The sequence below is a fragment of the Mirounga leonina genome, unplaced genomic scaffold, assembly GCF_011800145.1.
Source record: "Mirounga leonina isolate KUSES-001 unplaced genomic scaffold, KU_Mleo_1.0 Mir_94, whole genome shotgun sequence".
In the NCBI taxonomy this organism is placed as follows: domain Eukaryota; kingdom Metazoa; phylum Chordata; class Mammalia; order Carnivora; family Phocidae; genus Mirounga; species Mirounga leonina.
Genome location: NW_023270855.1, coordinates 7,740,423 through 7,765,991, shown reverse-complemented (window position 1 = coordinate 7,765,991; position 25,569 = coordinate 7,740,423). Strand labels below are relative to the sequence as shown.

General features: G+C 46.8%; 1 protein-coding gene across 1 annotated transcript in view; it reads right to left on the bottom strand.

The window, feature by feature from the left end:
- ATP2B2 (ATPase plasma membrane Ca2+ transporting 2) overlaps nt 1–25,569 on the bottom strand; it is a 375,124-nt gene that overhangs the window by 184,088 nt on the left and 165,467 nt on the right. Inside the window, exon 3 of the mRNA XM_034996819.1 lies at nt 15,703–15,797. The gene's annotated coding sequence lies outside the window, so the exon portion shown is untranslated. The remainder of the gene's footprint in view (nt 1–15,702; nt 15,798–25,569) is intronic.

The window sequence follows — 25,569 nt, the reverse complement described above, 5'->3', positions numbered from 1 at the left end:
AGGGCAGCACTGAGGCTAAATTACTGCAGATAAGCTCTCCAAGTCCCTTGCAGATGGCTGGCTAGATCCTCCAGGCATTAAAGCTGCATTTTCCCAACTAGTAGTGGGGACAGGGCCTGCACTGCATGTAGGGGAAGGGGACATTAACCAGACATAGGCAAGCTCTGTCTTGAGACCCTTGCCAGCTGAACTTCAAGGGGACACACACCCCAAATGGGCAGGTTGGCCCTCTATGGGCCCCTGGCCCTACAGGCCCCAGCGAAGTGGATTTCCTTCCTGCACCTGCCCCCAGAGGTCCTCATAGGGAAGCAGAGCCAGTCCCACCTTTCAGGAATTCAGCCTGACCGCAAGGTACCAGAGAAGCACCCATAAATCATCAGTCCAGCAATGGCACAGAGCTTACAGGCCATCCTCAAGAATAAGACATGGGATCTAGGACCAGGAAGCCCTTCATTCACACACATTCAACCTGAGAAATTTCAGAGACACTACCAAACTCACAGCCAGAGGATGGGTTAGTGATTATGGATGGGTGTTTTAATCCTTGAGCACAGTTTGTTCCTTGACCAGTGATCTGCCTGATGATGCTCATTTTTGAGGTGTTTTGTGGATGTCGTTAGCCCCACCATGGCCAGTCAATATAGGAGCAGTGTGGAAATTGCGTAAAGAGACTGTGGCGACAGAGGTAGCAGTGAATCCATGTACCCAGCCCGGGTGCTTGGGTCACCTGAGATATAAAGACACATTGTGAGTGCCTTAGGGAATTTGGTCTGTGGGTGCGTGGAGAAGTCCAAGGTGGCCATGGGCTACTCTGGTAAGGAGCAGCTTCACTTCCTGATGCCACCTTCAGAATGCCTCCTGCATGTCAGGGCCCATGTATCACCTCTAACTCCTACAATAACTCTGCTAGGGAGGCAGGATTAGCCCATTTACAGGAGAGAAAACAGGGTTGTGGAGGGGAGGTAACCTGCCCAATGCTACCCAGCCAGAAAGGGCAGAGTTTGGACTTGAATCTGAGTCTGTCAGGTACCACAGCCTGCATTCTTCCACATTGTACAAAGGTGGGGTGGTGGGGTTGGAGATCAAGAGATAAGGAGGACTAAATTGGTCGGCATGGGGCAGAAAAGAAAGTGGATATTAAATTCAGGGTTTTGAATGTATGCTGTGCACCTACTGGGAGCCAGGCCACCGAGATGAAAAGGACGTAGTGCCTGTCCTCCAGCTGCTCACAGTCCAGTGTACAGGTACCGCTAGGCCCTACCTGACCAATCTTCCTTTCCAGTGTATGTGTACTGCTAAGCCCTACTTGACCAGTCTTCCCTACTATAGCAGCTGACCCTTCTTCCCTGGGCCCCCTTCTCCCCAGACTCTAGACTGGTTTCCTATTCCCCACCCCCGGCAGTATCTGCAGCCCCAGTCTCGGACTTGGAACTGGTCTCATTGTGTGGATGCCCATGCTTTGCTTCTCAGCTGCCTTGCTCATCCCCTTCATCATAACAATTCTCTGTGTGCGGATCAGAGAGGTTAACTAGCTGGCGCAGGGTCACACAGCTAGTAGTGGAAGAGCCAGGATTTGATCTCACATCTGTCTGACTCCATAGCCTGAGGCCTTCTCTGTGATCCTGTCTCCCCTGTGACCATCCTGCCCATTTCCTTTCTACCTCCCAGGTCATTCCACTGGAAGTGACTTGCTTTGAGCAGAGCCTCTGCTGAAGCCAGCTTTGCATTTGTTAGCTGGAAGGAGGAGACACATTTTGAAAACCACCCAAGAAACAGACACTCGAAATAACTTTTCTCCATAACTCTTGCTGCTAAAATGCACTGAGCCCCAAATGGGAGCAGGCCTCTCTGCAAGACTCACATTGATGCTGGCCTTTTGGCTGGGATTTACAGCTGACAGCACACTTTCCAAGTCATTACCTCATAGATCCCCACAGCAGCCCTGGGATGGGTGTCCTGAACCTCCTTTTACAAATGAGGAAGCTGGAAGCTCAGGATGGTAATGGGACTTGCTCAAGGTTGTGTCCCCACCTGGGGGTGACCTTGGATAAGTCATGTTCCTCTCAGAGCCTCAGGTTCTTCATCTGCAAAGGTGATGATGGTGTTGGTTTCCCAGGGTTGCTCTGAGGGTTAAGGAAGAGAAAATAGATGGAAGGGTCTAGCACAGAACCTGACCCACAAGAAGTGCTCCATGGCTATGAGATGCACTGACTCTCCAGGCCAAGTGAAGGTCACCATCACGTGGACAGAGTAAAGAAAAGCCCAGAGTGGAAGGTTCTCAAGCTGCCACTTGTGCATGCAGGCAGGCTGGCTGCTGCTGACAGTGAGAACGAAGGCTGATTTGTATTGTTTAATCCTCAGCACACGCTGTCTCATTTCACCCTCGTCACCAGCTGCAGGAAATGAGTACAATATTTACCCCCATTTTACAGATGAGGAAATGGCGGCACAGTGTGGTTAAATAAATGGGAACCAAAGGGCGCTTTTTCAACAAGAAAGAGAAAACAACTCAAGTTCAGAGTATGACAAGCCTATAAATTAACTCTTCCCCAACAATATTCCTCTAAAACTTCTCTCCAGAACATGCCTCCCCTTTTTCTCAACCCCTCTAGCTCTCGTTTAGTGACCTCTTTTACAACAGAGCTTCCTGCTGGCTCCTCCCTTAGCCACCACCGAGTGGTAAATGGTAAGATTTAGGAACGAACGGCCTGGAATCCTGGCCCCCTACCTGCTGAGCCAGGGCTGGGAGTGAAGCTGGAGCTTCGTACCCTGCAAATCTCCGCTATGGCTTCGGAAGTGGGGGTGGTTCCTGCTTCACACTCGGCTGTACCCCAGATGCATGGTGCAAATGCCATATTTCAAATATGCTACTGCAAGAACCCTGTGCCAAGGGGGAAAATTCCCTTTTGAGCTCTCTTCCCTTACCTGGTCCAAAGTCTGATTGATTACCTGGGGAGCCCTGTGGCTTGCAGCCCGGAGAGGGGAACCAGCAGACTGTCTGTTGACTCCACTAAGTGGTCAGACACAACGGATCCAAACATTTCTCTCTGGGCCTCAGTTTCCTTTCCTCCAAAATGCAGGAGAAAAGTAAAAGAAAGCAAACTGGCAGGACCGGACTGTGGTAGAGGCAGCAAACCAGCCACTTGGGAGAGCAGCCAGCTTAAAATAAATTTGTTTGTTTTGCTAAGAGCTTAAAATAAAATTGAACTAAGTGCCAATGTTTAAAAATTGAGAAATTGTGGATAAGAATCCAGATTTCTGGCTACTCTTAAACTATTGGAAGTGCTGCCTATCCTGGGGTCGGCTGGAGGTGGGTGAGGCCATAGAGATGGGCAGCTGGTCACCAGTTCAGCCCTCTCCCCATGTGACTTCATTAAGGCAGGTTCTCACCTGGATTCAGCAGGTGAATTTACAGGGTCTGGACCTTGATCTCTCCCAAAAGTCGAGGCCCCCTCCAGGGAAGAGAGTGGGCTTCTGGCATAAGATCTTTCCTCCATTTAATAAACACTCCTTATATGTCAGGTGTAGTTCTAAGTGCTGTACACATACCAGTCAATTACTTAGTCCTCATAAAACCTCGTGAAGTTAGTATGATTGTTACCATACCCATTTTACAGGTGAGGACACTGAGCCACAAAGATGTTACCTCACTCATCTGAGGCTACATGGCTAGTAAATGATGGCCTTGGGATTTGAACCCTGGCAGCCCGGTTCCCAAATCTGTGCTCTAAGCTCTGTATGATGCCACTCACCCACCTTTTCTGGGTCAGTGGCCAGTCATATGGCTTTGTCTAAGTTTCCAAGTCCTGATATGAAAACTAAATCATAGTCACTCCCCTATGTCTCTTCCCTCCTTTCCTATATTTATTACTTCCCTCCCTCACAGGTACCGCTATTATCCCCATTTTAAGTTGAAGAAATTGAGACACAGAGAGGTTAAGTAACTTGCCCGAGGTCATGTGTCTGGAAGCTGCAGAGCCAGGGTTCAACCCAGTCCATCTGGCTGCAGAATCTGTGCTCCTGGCCCCCTTTATCTCCCTCCACACACCCCTAACTACCCACCCTTGCCATTTATTTCTTCCCTCCTTCATTTCTTCACTCACCTATCCATCCAACACTCAGCCCAGATCCTGTGCTGGGCATGGGGGACACCCAAAAGGTTCATCAAGGCTGGCTGGGATGGGAAGGTGACATCCTGCTCCCAGAACAGGAACTGCCCATGACCACTCCCTCTGGGGCTGAGGCCAGTGGGAGAACTGGTTTCCAACTGACAGCCCTGGAGAGCTCAGGAGGAAGCAGCAGAGGGAAGCTGGCTGACCCCTGGCAGCCTCTTGCAGGGCAAGTCCTCAGCAAGGCACTTAGAGACCCGGGGAGACACCGGCAGCCCCCACATGCACACTGCACACCCCACGCCCCACTCTGTAGCTGGAGCCCTGACTGGCCTTTTGGTTCTGGCTCGGCCACTGACCTGCTTGAGGGGGCTTCCTCTTTCTGGACCTCACTTTCCCCATCTGTAAAATGAGGGCATTATAGCCCTGGATGTGGCAAACTGGCAGCTTAGAGGCCAGATCCTTAAAGGCCTACAGACATATCTTGCTGGAGGATTTGCAGAGTGTTTTTTTTCTTTTAGTAAACTTTGTGTTTTAGAACACTTTTATATTTACAAATAAAAAATTACTGAGAATAAATCCCATCTCCCCCCAGCTAGCTCCCCTAGTATTAACAGCTTATACTAGTATGGCACATATTTCACAATTAATGAATTAATACTGATATGTTAATATTAACTAAAGTTCATACTTGATTCATATTTCCTTCATTTTTACCTAAAGTCCTTTTTTTAAAATCTTTTTTTGTTCCAGGATCCCATACAGGATATCACTTTATATTTGGACATCGTGTGTCCTTGGGCTCCTCTTGACTATGATAGTTTTGCAGAATTAAAGAAATAAAAAATAATAATTAAATTAGAACGCCTCAGAAGGAATGTTTTGGCATACTAGAAATATTCTGTATGTTGATTTGGGTGGTGGTAGCACATGTATAAATCTATGTAAAAATCATCAAGTGGTTCATTTAAGATTAGTATAGTTTACCACTTTGATGTACGTATATCGTGCATCAAAACAAAACTGAGTGACTCTCTGCAACTTGCCACAGTCCCCAGCACTCCCTATTATACTCTAAGCAGAATTTATTATTCTCTGTATCATCTACTTAGCATCTGTAGTCACCACAGGGTATATAAATAAGCCTCTTCCAGTTTACTCATCTGTAAAATGGGTATGGTGATATTTTCTACCTGATAAGGCTGTAGTGAAGATTAACTGAGGTAATGTATATAAATTTCTTAGTGCAGTGTCTGGTGCATGGTAAGTATTAAAGAAATAGGAACAATTATTGTTATTGCTCAGGTACTATTTACATTATTAAAACAGGTACATAACTCATCTTTTCCCTTAAAGCAAACCCCATCCTTTCCTTCCTCTGCCTCCCTTGCCTCCTCTTGTGTCTCTGTTCCTCCTTGCCAGGGAAGGCCCAAACTCTGATGGGCAGAAGGTGAAAGAGACAGGGTTAGTTAGCAGTTCCATCTGCTAATGGAACTAAGAGATGCCTGAGGATGACCTCCCAGACCTGTCCCCAAGGCCCAAGGAAACTTTGCTGGGAGTTGAAGGCCTAATTCTTCCCTTTCTTATGGAGCCCCTTGGGGTGTCAGAAGTTCTGCAGTTTTCAGACATGTGCTCCCCAAAGCTGCATCCTGTCCCCATCAGGCATCCCCCTGGGGGATATGGGGAAGCTGGGGGCTTTTGGAGGGGTGCTGTGGAAATCATGGGGAGAAGGTAACCTCCTGCCCTGGCTCTCTGCTGACATAGCCTCTTGGGGGATACCAGCTTTTCCTGTGCGGTGCCCCCAGACCCGTGCCTGGAAGCAGTGAGGTCAGGGGAGGCCGGTTCTCAGATACTTTAGGGTGACCTCTTGCAAGGAGAAACCAAGCTCTGGGCAAGATGTGCTGAGAGGTGACAAAGGGCCAGTGAGATGGTGAGGTGAGCAGAAAGCAGGGATGGGGGGTTGGGAGGCCAGGGCTTGGCCCTGTCTTGCCCTCTGCCTTGCTGTGTGACTGCTAGTAAGTCCCCTTCCCTCTCTGAGCCTCCCTTTCTAATAATAATAATAATAACAAAAATGACAACAGTGATGATGGTGGTGGTAATGGCAGTGAAAATGGCTCTCAATTTAAGTATGGGGTATAGGATAAGCCCTTTATGTGTGCAGCGTAATTTCATGCTGATAAGAATCCCATGAAGTAGGTCCCATAATTGTCTCCATGTCCCATATGAAAAAAATAGGGGTCAGAGGGTCAAGAACTTGTCTAAGACTTCCCAGCTATAAAGTTTGCAGACTCAGGATTCAAACCCTGGGTCCAGGTCATCTCCTTTGGGCTGCACCTGTGAAATGGGCAGCTAGCACTGACTCTGAAGGCTGGTCCCAGGTCCGGGTAGTGACAGGGAGCAGGGGCAATGCTCTCAGCTCCAGAGCACTGACCCACGTTAAGGTCTCTACTGTCTCATCTGATCTTCACAAAAGCCTTAGGGAATAGGGACTGTTGGCACCACCTCCATTTTACAGGGTGGGAAACTGAGGCACAGAGCGGCAAAGTCACACAGGTATCAGGGTTTGAACCTGGGCCATCTGCCTCCAGAGCTCACACTCTTGCACGTTTTAGCAGCCCTCCGAGGGTGGGTACCTGCACAGCTGAGGGAGGCCAGAGACCGACCCCCACAGGGAGCTCCTTGTCAGTTCCCACAGGGCTTGTCCAGACCAGGCCTCACCGTCCAGCCTCCCTCCCAGCCTGGGACGCCAAGGTTTGCAGGTCCCCCTCTTACGTGATGCTCTTTCCATCTCAGCAGCCCCCCTGCACTAGAGACCCAGAGCCTTGAGGGGCCCGGCTACCCTCCCCTACCTGGGCTGGAGATGGTGGCGAATCCCCGCTGTCCCCGATGAGTCCCAGGCCACGGACACTAACCCCTACTCTGACCTCTCGTCTTCAGCGCTGACAGCCACGGCAGCGTCTACACCCTGTGAGGTGGCCGCCGCCCCCAGTCCCGCTGCCAGCAGGCCTGCCTCCCTTTCTGGCCTTGGGATCAGCGAGGGGGAAGGTGGGGTGGGGAGGGCCAGGGAAGCATGGCTGGCCTCCACCGGGCCACGTGCTTGGCAAACAGTCACCTCTGCCTGAGGCAGTATGAGTGGCGGCATTTCTCTGCGCCTCTCTCTGCCTTTCTTTTGGGTCCCTGTTCACTTCTGATCCTATCAGCGGCACTCTGGCTCCAGTCCTGGTTACCTAGAAGTCCTTTTGTTCCGAGGACTCCCTGTACGGCTGGCTGGTATAGAGTGGCCCTGGGACCATGAGGAGAGGGCAGCCGCCATGGGTGCATCTGGCCAGACCCAAGAGTGGAGGCTTCCAACGAAGCGGGGCCATGTGAGTGTGAACACTGGGGACAGGCCAGCCAGGGAGAGGTGGGGAGGGCCTAGGCCAAACAACCCGGATCTCACCTCCTCCAGGATGCCTCTCTGGCCTTGCTTGATCCCCTTCTCTCTGTTTCCAGAGTGCAGGAAGGAAACACGTATTCTTTCCCATCATGTAGAGCAACGGGTCCTTTCTCCCACATGACTGGAGAGAGCGCTTCCACAGAGTGGTTTCCTAGCTTTTGCAATCTTCCCCTTTGTGTGCTGACGTTTGTTTTATTTTTAAACATTTCAGGTGTGAGGAACTCACCCCTATCTTTTTTTTCACTTTTAAGTGAATTGATAGTGTGCTAATCACAACAGTTCCTATTTGACAAAGAGTAGAACATCTATGCTGCAAACATATTATTTAGTCAACCTAGCATCTTCCTTCCCTTCCCAGACTTTTATTTTTTAAAATATGGTTTAAGTCACACAGGCACCAGATGAATACTTTTCTGTTGAACGAAGCTAGTGCCGGGACCATGAGGATGGCAGTGCTTAGGGGGCGACCCCTGGGTGGTGATGAGAGGCTCTCCCCAGTGTGTTTCCCTCTGCTGCCCCTTCACTAAGTAGCCCCACACTGCTGCAAGTTTTCAGCCTGTGGGTCTTATTTTCCTGACTGGTTTGTCTCTGCTCTTGGCTTCAGTGCCGTAAGCTCTCCATGACTGCAGTGTGTTCGCTTCCAGGAGCAAGCTCCCTCACCTGCACCCTCATAATTTACCCCGCCCTGTGGCTTCCTTGCACCTCTTTTACTCAACCAGTTCTGAGCACCTACTGTGTGTCGGGGACTAGGGATACGGAGAGAAGCAGGACTTCAGCTCTATGCTCAGGGAGGGAGAGGATCAGGAAGACACTGGCATTGATCCATGGGCTCAGAGAGGCTAGATCACCTCCTCTGGGTCGTAGGGCTAGAAGGAAATAGGGCATGAAGGTCAGACCTCTTTGAATCTAAGGCCCAAGTAAGCTCTTTCCACTGCCCCACTCTCGCTGTGGGGAGTTTAGGGTCTATAGGGAGAGAGGTAACAAAACAACCAAATAAAACACCTATGATGCATTTGACAACAGAGGCATATGGGAAGAGCGGCAGGGACAGGGAAGATGGAGTGATTTTTTTCATGGAGGTGGATTAATGTTGGGGATGGTTATAGGGGAGGTGAAACCTGAGCAGGGTCTCCCATCTCTGGCTTAAGGAATCAGGTCATTCTCGTTGTTAAAACTGTTTCTAAAGTAAGAGTAACAATGCCCAGAGTGAGGAGTGTGGGGTTTTAATGCATAAAATGCCTGAGCATGAAGTGCATGAACTGTTTACCGTCTCTGCTCCTTGCCACATGACATATAGTGAGGTCCCCATCCCTGGAAGCAACCAGGAAAATATTAAAAAGTTACCAGTCAAGGATTCGGGAGAGAGCTTCTATCATTGGGTGAGGTTGTTCAGGAATTCTTTGGTTCTTTCTAATAAGATCCTACACATTTTATTTACACTTGGCCTAGTAGAGGGAAGCAGACTCCTTACTTCTCTCACTGACCCAGGCAGGCCAAGGCTGAGAGCCAGGCCTAAGGGAGCTCAGGGACACCTGGGAGCCCAGTAGCCTTTGACCCCAGTGGACTCAGAAATAATTTTCAGCAATGACCTACCAGGCCTTTGTGTATAGGTTGTCTCAGTAACTCTCATGACAGCCCCCAAGGCAAGGGATGTTGTGCTCAGTCTATAGATGGGTAAACTGAGGCCGGCCCATCAGTGAGGGGCCCCATCTGAGCCCTCCATGTCTGAACCCAGGGCTTCTGCCACCACAGTTGCCAGTATCCACTGAAGACAGACCAAGTGAAGGGAAAGACCCAGAGGGCAGGGCATGCAGAGTCGGGGCCCAGAGACTTCTGCTCTTGGCATCTGAGGAGCTGCACGCTGCATGGGGCCCAGAAGGAGGGGCAAGTCCTGCCTCACGACCAGCTGGTGGGGCTGGCATGTGGCCTGCAAGAGCATCTCCCTCCTCACGACCACCCTGCAATGTGGTTGTTGCTCTATTTCCAGGTGAGCCAAGCGAGGACCAGAGAAGGGAGGTCCCTTGCCCAGCAGGACCCAGTTTGAACCCCAAGTTCCTGCTCTCTCCACCCTGCCACGAGCCCACTCGCATTGCTACACAATCTTTTGTTTCATGCTCCCTTGGGCGCGGTTCAATAAGCAGAATACCCCCGGGGACACTGCAAACAGCAGCGGCATCATGTCAAGGCTTAGGCTCAGACCTTCCCCTGCGACAGGAAGCGTAGAGGGAGACAGACTGGAGTGCGGCCCACCCCAGCCTTCCTGACCCCAGAGGGCCCACAGCCCACCCCTAGTGCACTGGGGCTTTCACTCAAGCACTCCTTCTACTGCAGCTCCTCTTTGGAAATACATGTCCTGGGGACTCAGACCTCCATCCGCTGCCTCCCACCCCCAAAAGGGGTAAAACGTTCTGCCCTCTGGAGTCTGGGTGAGTTGATTCAGCAATGCCGTCAGTTTGACAAGGGATACCTGGACATGGGGTGGGGAGCGTCCCATTTGGCAGCCTCAGCTCCTGATTCTGCAACCCTGGGTGGGTCTCAGAGACTTCGAGATGTGCAGGAGGAGAATAGGGGAGGGGAAAGAGAATTGATGGCACCTGGTGAGGCAAAAACTCAGACCTCTGGATGGTTGCATGAAGTCAGGGGCCCTGGACACCGTGCCCCAGGCACCTGGAGCCACTAGGCCGATGCAGGGCAGAGGGCCATCACCCCAGGTCACACAGCGAGCTCCTGGTAGAGCAGGCCTGTGGGCATGGGAGGCTTTCTCTGCCCAGGAAGACGCTAGACTGCCTGGAGACTGCTCCCAAGAGCCATGCAGAGGTGGCCAGAACCTACCTGGTCCCATACCTTAGTTTGCAGGGAAGGAGGCTGAGGCCCAAAGAGAGAGTACTGGCTGGTTGCCTAACACCACGTGAGGTCCTTTACAGATATCCCTCACTTGTGTGGTAGGAACTCTCCCTACATTGCACACGAGGAAACGGGAGACTGGAAAAGTGACAAGATTCACTTAGGATCACCCAGCTCAGACTGGCCCGCACTGGGATTCAAACCCAGCACCTCAGCATGCTTGTGAGTGCATTCCAGTCAGTGCAATGCAACTGTGCGTTGCCCTCAGTGGTCACTGAGGCATTGGAAATGCAGATTGTTGGCTCTCGGTTCAAGCAACATGGGAACGTTCAATATCTGGGGTGGGAGAGCTTATTTTAAAGATGAGGATCTGGGGGCGCCTGGGTGGCTCAGTTGGTTAAAGATGAGGATCTGTCAGGGGGGCTGGTCTACCACTGACCCCTGACCTCTCCAGGGACCCTGGCCAAGCTGGGGATGCCAGCTGGGGGTGGAGCGGGTTTGGGTTCCTCTGCACTTGGTACTTGCTGTGTAGGCAGACTAAGGAGTAGGTCTCATCCCAGAATGAAAGGTGAGTGACTGATGAGTTATCTGACCGCACAAAGAGCCAGTGGGGTTTCTCCCATGCTCTCAGAGCACTCAGGAAGGGCATTGTCCCCTTCAAGGAGACAAAGATAAAGGGAAGAAGGCTTTTCCTTCACCCCTGAGGATCACTGCTGGGAAGGGCCCTGTGACCCCAGCACCTACTGTCCAGTAAGAACAGCCAGCTGCTTGCCTGCCTGTCCTTGTGGCCCTCCCCTGTGCCTGCCTCAAAGGCTAGGACCCTAGCTTCCCATGTTCCATGAGTTCAGCGCATAGTCGGGGCTAATGAAGAGCTCAGGTTCAAGGCTGCTTGCTCTTTATGGAAGATGATGGCCCAAGAGACCCACACTGGAGTTTAAGGCCAAGAGTTAATGGGAAGCTCCTGGAAGCTAAGGAGTCGTTTTTTGTTTTTGTTTTTGTTTTTTAAGATTTTATTTATTTATTTGAGAGAGAGAATGAGATAGAGAGAGCAAATGAGAGGAGGGAGGGTCAGAGGGAGAAGCAGACTCCCCCCTGAGCAGGGAGCCCGATGCGGGACTCGATCCCGGGACTCCAGGATCATGACCTGAGCCGAAGGCTGTCGCTTAACCAACTGAGCCACCCAGGCACCCTAAGGAGTCATTTTTGAGAAGGATGTTGCCCTTTTGGAAAATGATGTAAAATATTCGTTCAGTCTATTTAAGAAATGTCATGAATGCACTGATGACCCTTCCAGAATCCACTTCAAACAATTATGATAGTGTTATGGGTTGAATTGGACTTTTCCTCTAAAAGGTACTTTGGAGTTCTAACCCTCGGTAACTGTGAACGTGACCTTATTTGGAAATAGGATCTTTACAGAGGCAAGCAAGTAGCGTGAGGTCGTTAGGGTGGGCTCTGATCCAATACAACTGGTGTCCTTACAAAAAGGGGACATTTGGATGCACACACACACACGGAAGATGATACCAAATGTGGGGGATCCGGGTAATGCACCCATAAGCCAAGGAATGCCAAAGATTGCCCCTGAAGCTCCAGGAGCTAGGAACGGATCCTCCCTCACGGGGCTTGGAAGGAACCAACCTGGCTGACACTTGGTGTCAGGCTCCCAGCCTCTGGAACCGTGAGACAACGGTCTTTGTCAAGGTGCACGGCTTGTGTGCTTTGTTACAGCAGCCCACATAAACGGATACGGATGGCGAACGGTCTGTTCCCAGTGCTTGTGCAGTGGAGAGTCTGACATGGTCCCAGCAGGAAGGGGCCTGGGGTCCTCCCCCTTTGAGGCAGCCGTTCCCACGGGGGACCACCAGGCGAACAGAAACCCGCTGAGCACCGTTGACATCCTGGGCTCTGCTGGACACATCAGTTTTTCTCTCCCAGGTAATCTTTCCAATAGCCTCAAAATGGATGGCTTCCTACTCCCGTTTTAAAGATTATAAAGCTGACGTGGGAGAGTGTTTAAACAACTTGCCCAGGATTGTGTCACCGGGACCTGATGCTAGCGGAGGTGAGCCGGGCAGCCAGGCTGTCAACACCATGCCGCCTCCCCAGACAGATCGCACGTGGAAAGAGCTTCCCAGAGTTAACAAGCTGGTACCAGGGGTTTGAGTGCACGACCCCAGCTCTTTGCTCTGTCCCCTGTGTTTCAGGCTCTGGGGCAGTCTGGCCAGGGGCAGGGCCCATGTTTTTCTCCATTCCCTCATTGAGGAAAACAGGATGGAAGGATACGTTCCAACTCCCTAAAAGGATAAGGTGTTTAAGTATCCTCAAGTATTGCGGGCCCTGGGGTGGCTCAGTTGGTGAAGCGTCTGCCTTCGGCTCAGGTCATGATCTCAGGGTCCTGGGATCGAGCCCCGCATTGGGCTCCCTGCTCTGCGGGGGGTCTGTTTCTCCCTCTCCCTTTGCCCTCTGCTTGTGTTCTCTCTCTCTCTCAAATAAATAAATAAGTAATCTTAAAGGAACCCTCAAGTGCTTTCAAGCTCTCATTTGTGCAAGTTTTCACCTTTTACAGAGCACGTTCCCACGTGCTGTCTCCCACCCCCAGCACTGCCCAGCGGGTGGGCACTACTGTCAACACGTAAATGAGGCCCGAGCTGCTTTGTAGACGGGTGTTCCTGACAGCAGCCTAATAGGTTGCTCCGACATGCAAATTTGGCCAGAACTCCCGGGTTCAAATCCCCGTTAGGGAAGTGATATAACCCTCTGTCCTTCAGTTTCTCATTTTGTAAAGTGGGGCTAGTGGTCGAGCCTACCTCCAGGAGCTGTTGAGAAGACTAAGGGGTGAATGTTTTTAAAGCACTTAAAATAGGTCCTGGCACTTCGCCAGCACAATAATAAGTGGTTAATATTATTCTTATTAATTCATTCAGCCAACATGGATTGAGGGCTGCATTTGTGTAACTAGACTGACTAGGTTCACATCCCTACTTTGCTGTGTACTCCCTGGATGACTGTGGGCATTTTACTTAACACTCTGGGCCTTGGTTCCTTCTTCTGTGAAATGGGGATAATAAAACTACATGTGTCACAGGGTGATGGTGAGGATAAGGGGCTTGTTCAGTGCCTGGCTCACTCTCAGTTCTGAATAAATCCTAGGTACTTTTATGGCTGATAGCAGAGTTACTGTGATTCCAGTTGGGTCAGGCCAGGCTTCTACAGCCACCGTGGGAGACACACAATCACCCTGGACAGATTCCCTCTGGAGGCTGGAAGGTCAGGTTTGGGGCCAGGGCAGCCCCATCCCTCAGCACTTCAGACCCAGCCCTTCCTGGCACCGGCCCCCACCCCCAAGCCCTCTCCCAGCTGCAGAGCAATGGTTCCCAAACATTCACTAGATCTCCAGAACCCTCCAATAGCTTTGCCACTACATGTAGACTACAATTTAAACTCCTCACAGGAGGCCCTACAGGCCTGGCCCAATTGACCCTCAGTAGGCACTCCTCGCCCACATCACTGATGTTGGGCTTCTGCTCACCCCTCCCAGCCCACTGTCCTCCTCACTGTTCCCCAACCTCAAATGGGCTACTTGCTCCTGGGGGCCCTCCCATATGCCTAGAACATTCTCCCAAATCCCGGACCTCTGCATGGCTGGCTGCTTCTACTATGGAGACCTCCAGTCAAATGTCCCTTCCTCAGGGGACTGCCGGCCAATCCCACCCTGCCACCCGTTTTGCTCTGTTCACACTGCTTGTGATGCTCTGAAGCCATCTATTGATTTGGTTACCTGTCCAATGGAGTGGCAGTACCATGAGGACGGGGGTCTCATTTGTTTCATTCATGAGGGCACCCCGGGGTGAATAAAAGCCTAACAGGGACTGCACACAGAGGGTGCTCAATAAATGAACAAGCATACAGGTGGTTAGGCTCTGGCTTCAAGTATCCTTTAGGGAAATGATAACGCATCTTTGCCATTATGAAATAAAAGAGGCCGAAACCCCACAGTGAAAATTCCACCATGTGATTGCCAACCATGGGCCCGGGAAGCCTTTCAACCCATCTCAGGAAAAGAAGAGGGGGGATGTCACCTTCTCCTCCCGTAAATGGCTCAGGGATGGCTCTCCTCAACCTCCTTCCCCACCAACGCCTGTCAAAAGCTGCTGGGTTTAAACGCCCATGTTTCTGTTCTATATTATCGATCGTTTAATATTCAAGAGCTGGCATAAATAAATATGTGAGCAATTATGTAATGTGTTTGGAAACAATCTGGTTAGCCCCAAAGTGCTGGGGAGAGAAGCAAAACTTGCGCAAAGCCAGAAGTCTGGGTGATCTGTGAGGTGGGGGACAGAGGTATGTGGCCAGTCTGCCTGTCTGCTCCCTCCCCAGTTCTGTCCGGAGTTACTCATCTTCCTTGGCATACGCAGGGTGGGGTAGTAGGAAGTGAGCAGAGAATCTTGGAGGCATCTCCTGGTTCTCTGTGGCTCCTGTCTGGATGGTTACTGAGCTCTAGGTCAGTCTTTCCATCTGTGAAAGGGCTAATAGCGCCCTCTGGTAAGGTCAGATGAGATGATGTCTCTTAGCTCTGGCTCAAAGAACGTTCTTTCTGAAGTTAAGTTGGGTCTGATGCTGAAAGATGAGCTGTACAAGCTCTGGCCCCTAACAGGGGTGGGGGTGCAGGCCTGGACTTTGAGGTTCATGGGTATATAATGCAAGGTGGACTGGGCAAGACAATAACAGAGGCCCAAAGAAAGGGCTTCAGGAGTACAGAGGAAGACATGCTTCCCAGTAAGGAGCGGGAGATACCTGACAGAGCTGCCACATGGGCTGGCTCTAGAAGGCAGAGTGGCATTGTGACCCCAGAGAGGGCTGCCCATGTAACTAACATGCATTAGGCATCTAGCGTGTCTGTTCATTCAACAAGCATTTATTGAGCACCTACTAGGTTCCAGCTACTCTGCTAAGGACTTTACATGGATCATCTTTGCTTGGCCTTCACAAGACAGAGATGCTGCCATAATCCCCGTTTTACATAGGAGCGAACTGAGACTCAGCTTACCCTGTCTAGTGATGCTGCCTTCCTTCTCCAAGTTCTAGGCCATAATCCCTATTTAAATGCAAAAGAGATGTGGGGCAGTTTTCCCAAACCAAAACAATGCTGCATAAATAATTCATGTGCCTTCTCTGAGGTTACAAGAAGGAAGGAGCTGCTGTCAAACTCTGCTTTCCTGCTCAGCTGACCCTCCGTCAGCAGCCCCCAAACAGTGTTCTCTTCCATATCTACCCCACCCCCAGCCCCAGCCCAACCCATTTCCAACTCACCCCTCCAAGTCTTCTGGTTAAATGAGAGCCGTCAGGATTTGGAAAATGGGGCCCATGTCTTGCTGCCTCTGGGGACTGGGTGATGAAGTTCAGCTCTGTAAAAGGGGAGATGGCATTGGTTAGGGGTGGGTGACCTGATGGGGAGACAGTCAGGAAAGAATAGGGAGGGAACAGTGCTGGGGAGTGTCCCTGGCGTGCCTGCACTGGGCCAGGGCCAGTTTCAAGGGTAGGTGCAGACAGAAGAGAAGGAGTGGCCCAGTTCCCCAACTACTTCCCAGGAGCTGACCTTGCCCTCCAGGGACTGACCCTCTGATTTCCCCATCAAGACCTGCTTATGGGCTTCCCCCATCCCAGGCCCCAGGCCCTCTTAGGTGAGCAAGTCCCCCCCTGGCAGTGTGTCAGATGGGGTATTCCATCTGCTGACTGGTGTGGCCTTCAAGGCTAGAAGGAGTGGTGCGGAGTGGGCACGAGTGTGTGCTCTTGACAGACAGAGGCCCTTGGGCAAGTGGCTTTATGCTTCTGAGTCTGCTTCTCCATCTGCAGGATAGAGATAATAATACCTATTATTCAGGATTTTTGAGAGGAGTAACCGAAGTATAATATGTGTAAAGGCCTTGACTTCTAGAAGTGTTTCTTAAATAGCAGCAGAAGAGAATGGATGCTAAATGGCTCTCCAATGTCAGGTTCCATTTATTTACCTATCTATCCATTTATTCATTTGTAACTTTCTATTTTGAAATAATTATTAATTTAAAGCAAGTTGTAAAGGAATGTATAGGGAGATTCTCTGCACCTTACCCCAGCTGACCCCAGTGCTGGTATCTCCCACCATGGGGAGTCCCATGAACTTTCCCCTAGTGACTCCAGTGTTCAGAGATGTCCCATGCAATGACTCTCCTGTTAACATCTCCCACCACGGGGAGGTCTGGTGCACCTTCCTCCAACTGACCCCAGTGCTGACATCTCCCACCTCGGGGAGGTCCCATGCACTTTCCCCCAGGGACCGCATTGTTCAGGGATGTCCCATGTACCTTCTCCCAGCTGACCGGGGAGAGTTAACATCTCGTACTAGAGTGCACTGTCAAAACCAGGCATGTGACATTAGTACAACCCATGGAGCTTATTCACTTTTCACCAGTGTTACATGTGCTCGTGTGTGTGTGTGTGTGTGTGCGCGTAGGTCTATGCAATATGATCACTTTGCAGTTTTTCGTAAGCACCACCACACTCAAGATACAGATCTGTTCTACCAGCACAGCTTCCTTGGGCCACTCCTTTATAGTCACACCCACTCCCTCCCTGCCTTCATCCCTGACTCCTGGAAATCATGATTTTGTTCTCCATCTCTATAATACTGATTTTTCAACGATGTTCTGTAAATGGAACCTTTGGGGATTGGCTTTCTTCACTCAGCCTAATTCTCTGGAGATCCTTTAGGTTGTGTGCATATCAATAGTTCACTCCTTTTAATTGTTGAATATAATTCCATGATATGGATGGACCACAGTTTGTTTATCCATTCATCTGGTAAAGGACACCTGAGTTATTTCCAGTTTTTGGCTCTGATGACTAAATCTGCTATAAATATTTCTGTACAGGGTTTTTGTGTGAATGTAAATTTTCATTTATTTGGGATAAATGCCTGAGAGTGCAATTGTTGAGTTGCATGGTACTTGCATATGTGGTTTTGTATGTGTGTGTGTGTGTGTGTGTGTGCATGCTTAAAAGGAACATCCAAACTGTTTTCCAGAGTGACTGTGTACCGTTTTACATTTCCACGAGCAGCGTATGAGTGATCCAATATTTCTGCATCCTGGTCAGCATTTGGTATCATTTTGTATTTTTGGCATTCTGACAGGTGTGTAATATCTCATTGTGGTTTTAACGTGCATTTCTTTATTGGCTAATGATGTTGAACATCTTGTCATGTGCTTATTTGTCACCTGCACATCCTCTCTGGAGAAATGTCTCTTCATGATTTTTGCCCATTTTCCAATTGGATTGTTAATTTTTTTAACAGTTGTGTTTTTAGTTTTTTTTTTTTTTAATTTATGTCAGATACTAGTACTTTGTCAGATTCTGTGGTTTGCAAATATTTTTTCCCAGTCTGTATTTTGCCTTTTTGTCCTCTTGAGAGAGTGTTTTTTAGAACACAAGCTTTTAATTTTGGTGAAGTCCACTTCTCTTTATTATTTTTTTATGGATCATACTTTTAGGATCAAGTCTGAGCTGAAGATTTTCCTCTTAATTTTTTTCCTAAAAGTTTTGTAGTTTATATTCTATATTGAAGTCTGTGATCCATTTGAGACAATTTTTGTGTAAGGTGTGAGGCTTGGGTAGATTTTTTGTTGGTGGTGGTGTTTGCCCGTGGATGTCCACTTTGCTTCAACATTATTTTTTTAAAAGGTTATTTTTCTTCCATTGAATTGCTTTTGTACCTTTGTCAAATATTGGTTGGTTGGGTGGGTCTATTTCTGGATCCTCTATTCCATTCCATTAATCTCTGCGTCATCCCTCTGTTAATACCACATAGCCTTGGTTTCTAGATAAGTCTTGAAATGAAGTACAATTATTCTCACTTTATTCTTCTTTTTCAAAACTGTTTCAGGTCTTCTAGCTTCTTTGCCTTTCCACATAATTTTTAGAATAATCTTTTCCACATTTACAAAAATTTTGCTTGGACTTTGGTAGAAACTGCACAGAACTGACGTCTTTACTACGTTGAGTTTTCAGTTCCATGAACAACTCTATGGCCACTTCATTCATTTAGATCTTCCTCATCAGTATTTTGTAGTTTTCAGCATAAAAATCTTGTGCATTTTTTTAAATATTTAATTTATTTATTTATTTGAGAGAGAGAATGAGAGAGAGAGAGAGAGCATGAGAGGGGGGAGGGTCAGAGGGAGAAGCAGACTCCCCGCTGAGCAGGGAGCCCGATGCGGGACTCGATCCTGGGACTCCAGGATCATGACCTGAGCCGAAGGCAGTCGCTTAACCAACTGAGCCACCCAGGCGCCCCCAAATCTTGTGCATTTGTGTTAAATTTACACCTATATATTTTTTGTGTGATTGTAAATGGCATTGTATTTTTAACTTTGGTGTCCACATGTTCTTTGCTAGTATACAAAAATACAACAGTTTTTTTGGTATGTTTATTTTGTATCCTGTGACCTTCCTGAACTTGGTTACTAGTTCCAGGAGGGTTTTTGTTTTGTTTTGTTGTTTGTTTTTTTTGTAGATTCCTTGGGATTTTTTTATGTAGATAATAAAATTATCTGCACATAGTGACAGTTTTATTTCTTCCTTTCCAATCTGTATGCATTTTCTTATCTTAAAGCACCAGTGAGATTGCCTAGCACTCTTTGAATATAAGTGGTCAGAGCTGATATCCTTGCTTTGTTCCCAATTTTAGGGGAAAGCCTTCAGTCTTTAACCATTAAGTATAATGTTAGCTGTAATTTGTTAATAGATGTTCTTCATCAAGTTGAGGAAATTCTCTATTCCTATTTTTCTGAGCATTGTATCATGAATGGGTGTTGAATTTTATCAAATGCTTCCTGCATTGATGGATATGATTAATTTTTTTCTTCTTTAGCCCATTAACATGGTGGATTATATTAATTGATTTTTGAATGTTGAAACAACCTTGCATTCCTGGAATAAATCTTACTTGGTCCTGAGGCATAATTGTTTTTACATATTGCTGAATCCTATTTGATGATATTTGTGAAGGATTTTCACATGTGTATTCATGAGGGATGCTGGCTTATAGTTTTTATTTGTTGTGCTGTTGTCTGGTTTTGATATTGACATAATACTAGCTTCATAAATTGAAATGAAAGTGTTCCCTTTGCCTCTGTTTACTGGAAGGCATTGTGTAGAACTGGTGTTAATTTTTCAAACATTTGGTAAAATTCTCCCATGAAACTATCTGGTCTATTATACTAATAATTTAATGTAATTACTGATATGTTAAATTTTAAGTCTGTGCTTTTATTTTTATTTTTTTAAGATTATTTATTTATTTATATGAGAGAGAAAGAGAGAGCAAGAGCAGGGGTGTGGAAGGAGCAGAGGGAGAGGGAGAAGCAGACTACCCACTGAGCAGGGATCCCAAAGTGGGGCTTGATCCCAGGACCCTGAGATCATGACCTGAGCAGATGCTTAACTGACTGAGCCACCCAGGTACCCCTATGCTTTTATTTCTTGTTTTCTGTTTGTTCTTTCTACAAACACAACCACCTCTGAAAATGCTGTAGTTTTTGCTTCAACTGTCAAACATAATTTAGAAAGCTCAAGAAGAGAAAGAATGTGTATTGCATTTAGCAATATTTTTGCTTACCATATCCTTTTTTCCCTTTCTGATGTTGTAAGATTCCTTTAAAAAAATAGTTTCCTTTCTGTTTGGAGAACAGCATTCTTTTAGGGTAAATCTTCTGGCCACAAACTCTCTTAGTTTTTCTTTCATCTAAGAAGATCTTGATTTCCCCTTCATTTCTGAGGGGTATTTTTGCTGGTGACAGGATTCTCAGTTGTCAGTTCTTTTTTTTCAGCATTTGAAAAACGTTATGCCACTTTCTTCTGGACTCCATGTTTTCTAATGAGAAATCCACTGTCATTCAATTTGTTTCCTCACCATCAGTGAGTTGTTTTTCTTCCGGATATGCGTTTTGTATTTAGTTTTCAGAAGTTTAGCTATTTTGTATCTTGATGTGCACTTCTTTGGGTTTATCTTCTTTGGAATTTTCTCAGCTTCATGAATCAGTAAGTTTATGAGGGTTTGTTGTTGTTGTTGTTGGTTGGTTTTGTTTTTTTGCCTAATTTGGGGAGTTTTCAGCCATTATTTCTTCAGGTGCTTTTTCAGTCCCACTCCCTTTCTCATCTCCTTCTAGGAGTTCAATGATATAAACATTAGGTCTTTTGTTACAGTCCCACAGGTCTCTGAGGCTTTATTTTTTTAAGTTTATTTTCTGTTATTCAGATTAGATAATTTTTTGTCCTATATTCCATCTCAATTATTCCTTCCTTTGTTCCCTTTAGTCTGCTGTTCAGCACATCCATTGAGTTTTTTTCCTTTTTAATTTCAGTTATCATATTTTTCAGTTCTAAAATTTCCATTTGGTTCTTCTCTATGTCTTCCATGTCTTTGCTGGAACTTTATATATTTTTTTTCTCATCTATTTCAAGTGTGTTCATAATTGTTCCTTGACGTATTTTTATGATGGCTACTTTAAAATCTTTGTCAGATAATTCCAACATCTCTCCCATCTCAATGTTGGCATCTATTGATTGCCTTTTTTCATTCAGTTTAAGATCTTCCTAGGTCTTTGTATAAGTGAATTTTAACTGATACTTGGGGATCTGGGGCATGATGTTATGAGCTTCCAGATCTTATTTAAATCTTCTGTTTCAGCTGGCTTCCTTTGACACTGCACCAACAGAGGAAGGGGGTTGGGGATTGCCATCTCCCCATTAGGTCCCCACTGATACCTCCCTGACTGGGAGGAGTAGGAAAGACTTATTACTGTTCCCAGCATGGTCTCCACTGGCACCATGGGAGCTGGAGGTGAGGTCTTATTACCACCTAGTGGGGAATGGAAGTCCTGGCTCTCTACTTGGTCTTCTCTGACACCCCCCCGGGGGGGGGGGGGGGGGGGGATGCGGTTTGGGGTGCGTTATAATCTGATGAAGGTAGAAGTCTAGTTTCTCCACAGGATTGTTGCTGGTGGGGGTAAGGCCATAATGTTTTCTATGGTGTTTGGCTGCAGTAGAGTAGTTTTGTCTAAAAGTGTCTGTTTTGCTAGGCTGACCCCTTCCTTCTTCAGCTAAAGAGAGTGGGTTCCCCAACCCCACTAGCATTTCCTCCTCTCTGGCTTCTTCAACTCCAACTCCAGGATACATAAGGCAAAACCACCACCATCAGGAACTCACTACCATGTTGTTTCTTGGGTCCTCAGGTCCCTAGTGGGTTTGTCCTTTCTCTGCCTTTCAGAGTTTTCTAATTTTCTTTTATATATAATGTGCAGGGGTTTTAGTTGCACTTAATGAGAGGAATAGGAAAAACTACCTCTATTCTATCTTCCTGGAGGCAGAAGCCCACTTGAAACCCTCTTAACAAGTGCTTCCCAGTTCCTTGGAGTTTTTTTTAGAATCACTTCTACCTTCTTAACACTGCTGAGCAGATCAAATCAGATTTCCTGACATGCTTGTCATTTCTCGTGGGCTTTTAGCTTACTACTGGACTCAGGTGAGTGTTTACCTGTCCGGTAGGAGACTAGGAGGACTTTTCCTTTCAAAGCTGTAGATGTGGTGGTGGGTAACTTAGAGCAGAGCCCCAAAGTCACTGATACAGTTGGGCATCTCTTTTAGGGTCACCAGGCCTAGTCCTTCTAGGTCTCTTCAGGGGAATACACTGCTGCACAGTGAAACATGAGAGGTGTTAGAGGAAAAGCTCTTGTTTGATCATTTGAGTTGTGAGCTGAATTAGCCTCCATTTTCACGAAATGACACTTTTACATAAAAGAAGAACTGACAGGCAAATGCTGGTTATTCAGACTTTAGTATTGGGCAGACATTTTCTCAGAAATGAACAAAGTGAGCCTATCACCTAAAGGAAAACAACTGACGGTACTTGTTGCCAATGATAAAGTTTGAGCTTTCAAAGTGTAAATTAGAATTTCGGAAAACTTGTGTCTGCCATCATGAGCCTGACAGCTTCCTAATACTTCCTAAGACATTTTTGATGAGGTCATTGGTGTGATAGCAAATGTGATTTTTAAAAATATTGTGTAACAAAATGTGCAAATATTTGAAAGATCTGCATAATTCAATGAGACAATATTTTCTAAATGTCCAATGCATGATGATGTTCCAAAAGCGTGGATGGGTAAAGATGCATCACAGTATAAGAGAAAAAAAAATGGATTTCAGTGTGAAAGAGGAAAAGTTCACTAACATGGCTTCAGATTCTTTATTGCAACTAATTTTTTTTAAAGATTTTATTTATTTATTTGAGAGAGAGAATGAGAGACAGCACAAGAGGGAAGAGGATCAGAGGGAGAAGCAGACCCCCCGCTGAGCAGGGAGCCCGATGCGGGACTCAATCCTGGGACTCCAGGATCATGACCTGAGCCGAAGGCAGTCGCTTAACCAACTGAGCCACCCAGGCGCCCTATTGCAACTAATTTTTAAGATGCTATCTGTTATGGCCTAATTGTGTCTTCTTCAAAATTCATATGTTGCAGTCCTAGTCCCCAGTACCCAGAATGTGACTGTATTTGGAGATAGGGCTTTAAAGAGGTGATTAAATTAAAATGGGCCCTAATAGAATATGACAGGTGTTCTTATAAGCAGAGGAAATGTGGACACACAAAGAGACACCAGGGATGTGTGTGCATGGAGGAAAGACCATGTGAGGACACAGGGAGAAGAGTCCGAGGAGAGAGTCCTCAGAAGACACCCAACCTGCTGATGCCTTGATCTTGGACTCCTGGCCTCCAGAACGGTGAGAAAATACATTTCTGTTGTTTAAGTCCCCCAGTCTGTGGTATTTTGTTATAGCGGCCCTGGCAAACTAATATACTATCACTTGTTAAGTTTGGGTGTAGTATCAAAGAAGAATATCTACAATTGTCTGAAAAGACTATTAAAATACTCTTTTCTGATAGCATATCTCTGTGAGGCTAGAATTTCTTCATATACATTAACTGTAACATCACATCGCAACAGATTGAATGCAGAAGCAGATGAGAATCCAGCTGTCTTCAATTAAGTCATTAAAGAGATTTGCAAAAATATAAAACAACATCACTCTTCTCACTAATTTTTTTTTTGTTTTGGAAAATATAGTTATTTTTCATAAAATATGTTGTATATGTTACCATAATGAGTTTATTATTGTTCTTTTAAAATGAGTTAATAAATAAATATCAGAATGTCAGTTTTCACTTCTGACTTGGTAAATGTGGAAGACAATATTCACAGAAGCAAAACTCATTGGGGATTTCAATCATTTTTAAGAGTGTAAAGGTCCTGAGGTCAGCATTTCCCAAACCTGAGTCAATCAAATGTGACGGTCAAGATGGTTCCTATCTGTCCTTTAATTTATCTTACTGTTTTTTTCTTAGTAACTTGCTTGATTAAAACTTAAACACATTTATTTAGAAGGAAACTTTTTTTTTTTAAGAGAGAGAGAGTATGCATGTGGGGGTGGAGAGGGGCAGTGGGAGAGGAAGAGAGAGTCCCAAGCAGCCTCCACACTCAGGATGGAGCCTGACGCGGGGCTTGATCTCATGACCCTGAGATCATGACCTGAGCTGAAATCAAACATCTGATGCCCAACCGACTGAGCCACCCAGGTGCCCCTACAAGGAAACTTTTGTCACTACCATCAGTGGAAAACCACTGCCACTCACCACAAATAAAAACTGACCAGAGCAAAGAAATGCAACAGGATAGTCTTACGTTTAGTGGATCCAATTGTCCCCCTAAGGCCCTGAGCCCAAAGTCTCTCTGCTCAGAGTTTAGCTAATGTTGGTGGGGGGCGAGGTCATCATTAAAGATACACTAGTTTTAGACAGAATCTTTTATCTTGATGTGGCCTGGAAGACTGAAGGAGAATTGAATATTCCCAACAGGTGATGGACTGTTATTTCATTCCACCTAATATCCTCTTAGGTACTATCAGAGGTACAGGTCTGGCACTTAGGGATGCTCAGATTTAATGGCACCCAGAGAACTTCTCTCTTCACAAATGGTGCTTCTGCCTCCTTGAAGGCAGACATGGGAGAGGGTCCTGCTTGTGCTCATGAGCCCAAGATCATTGACCTTGGCAACTAACCTCAAGAAAATGGTGCATTCTAGCTCAGGCAAACCCATGAGATGTTTTTCTTTGCAGTCCTCCTTCAACATCAAATCAGTGGTGGCCTGCAGACACCTCAACTCCAGCTTGTGCATGCTCTACTCTTGATTTCATCCCCATCCCAAATCTGTTTTTCTGCTGTGTTCCTTCTCTAGGTGAATAGCACCATGGCCAAGAATGTTCCCAGCAAAATTGTTTGCAAGAGCTGAACCAGGGAAACAACCCACATGTTCACCAGCAGGAGAATGAATCAACAGATGGTGATCTCTTCATGCCAGGGAATATTATACAGCAATAAGAATGCATGAACTCCAGCTGCACATTGATGAGTCTGAGAGACATAATGTTGCCAGAAAGAAGTAAGTCTCAGAAGGTTACATACTGTGTGATGCCATTTAAAAGAACTAAAACAAAAGCAAAACTAAACAATAAGTGTTGTAAGCATACACATACGAGATAAAAATGTTTAAAAAGAAAAAGCATATGGGGATTCTCTGTACTTTCTGCTCAATTTTGCTGTAAACCTAAAACTGCTCTAAAAAATACAGTCTACAGAAAAAACACAAGGAAATGATAAACACAGGATGATCATTTCCTCTGGGGGTGACAGGGGCTTGGGATGGGGATACTCATACAGGAATAGGCAAATTATTGGTGACATTCCAGTTCTTGGGTTGGGTGGTGGGTCCATGCTATACATTGTATTATTATTATTTTTATTATTTTTTAAAAGATTTTATTTATTTATTTGACAGAGAGAGAGAGGGCACAAGTAGGCAGAGTGGCAGGCAGAGGGAGAGGGAGAAGCAGGCTCTCTGCCGAGCAGGGAGTTGGACGTGCGGCTCGATACCAGGACTCCGGGATCATGACCTGAGCTGAAGGCAGCCGCTTAACCGACTGGGCCACCCAGGCGCCCCTATACATTGTATTATTAACATAAGCTAACATATGCTGCATAATTTCTTTTGCATGTATCAAATATAATATTAAAAGACATAAGAAAGGAA